The sequence below is a fragment of the Mandrillus leucophaeus genome, unplaced genomic scaffold (assembly GCF_000951045.1).
Source record: "Mandrillus leucophaeus isolate KB7577 unplaced genomic scaffold, Mleu.le_1.0 Scaffold277, whole genome shotgun sequence".
NCBI classification, from domain to species: domain Eukaryota; kingdom Metazoa; phylum Chordata; class Mammalia; order Primates; family Cercopithecidae; genus Mandrillus; species Mandrillus leucophaeus.
Window position 1 is genome coordinate 1339177 of NW_012102887.1, and position 993 is coordinate 1340169.

Sequence of the window (993 nt, forward strand, 5' to 3'; positions counted from 1 at the left end):
TGGCAGCTGCACCACCTGCAGGTGCTACCGGGTGGGCTGCTGCTCCAGCTGCTGCCCCTGCTGCCGCGGCTGCTGTGGGGGCTGCTGTAGCACGCCCGTGATCTGTTGCTGCCGCCGCACCTGCAGCTCATGTGGCTGTGGCTGTGGGAAGGGCTGTTACCAGCAGAAGTGCTGCTGCCAGCAGAAGTGCTGCTGCAAGAAGCAATGCTGCTGCTAGGCGGGCCAGGCTGACTCTGCCTCTAGCCTAAGAAACGCTGAGGCTTTGCTCACAGAATTTGGTGCAACTTTCCTCCACCCTTCCTTTCTGCTTCTGTCCTGCCTCATCTACCCGTATGTATTAGAACTGCTCATGCTGTTCCTTGCAGTCTGAAGTCTCAGGTTGTTTTTCTTCCTTTGTGGTGGTATGATTACTTCAATTTCTTCTCCCTGTATCTTCCAAGACTTAGCATTATGTTATTATGCTATTGTGCTATTATGCTATTATTCTCTGTCGTTTTTGTAATCTTGTCTTCATTTGGAAAAAAAGATAAAAGATTAGCATATATTAGCAACATAAGGGGTGGAAGCACAGCCACTCATGTCAAAAATCTGTTTGTATTCTGAGCTTAACAAAATAAAATCGTGAAGACTAATATTTTATTCTTTTGAAAAATATTTCTTATGATGGATTTATTGTTGTTTCATATTGTACATTCACTAAGTTCTTTCCTGTTTCTGTGACCCTGTTAAAAAACAAAAGGCTACTCTTCCTTAATAAAAATAACAATCTCTTCATATTCTCAGGCGTCTCTCTGTTCTATAAGATGTGCACCTTGCATTGGTGATGCCAACAAAGCAAAAGACAACGGGTGATATGTAAACATTTGGGATGGGTTTCAGTTAGTGGATGCCAGGTCCCATACTATCCTGTAGCAGATTTTACAATAAAGATAAAAATTGGGGAGTAAATTCCAACCTTTGGTCATCAGTGTCACTGACAGAAATTCCTGTGCT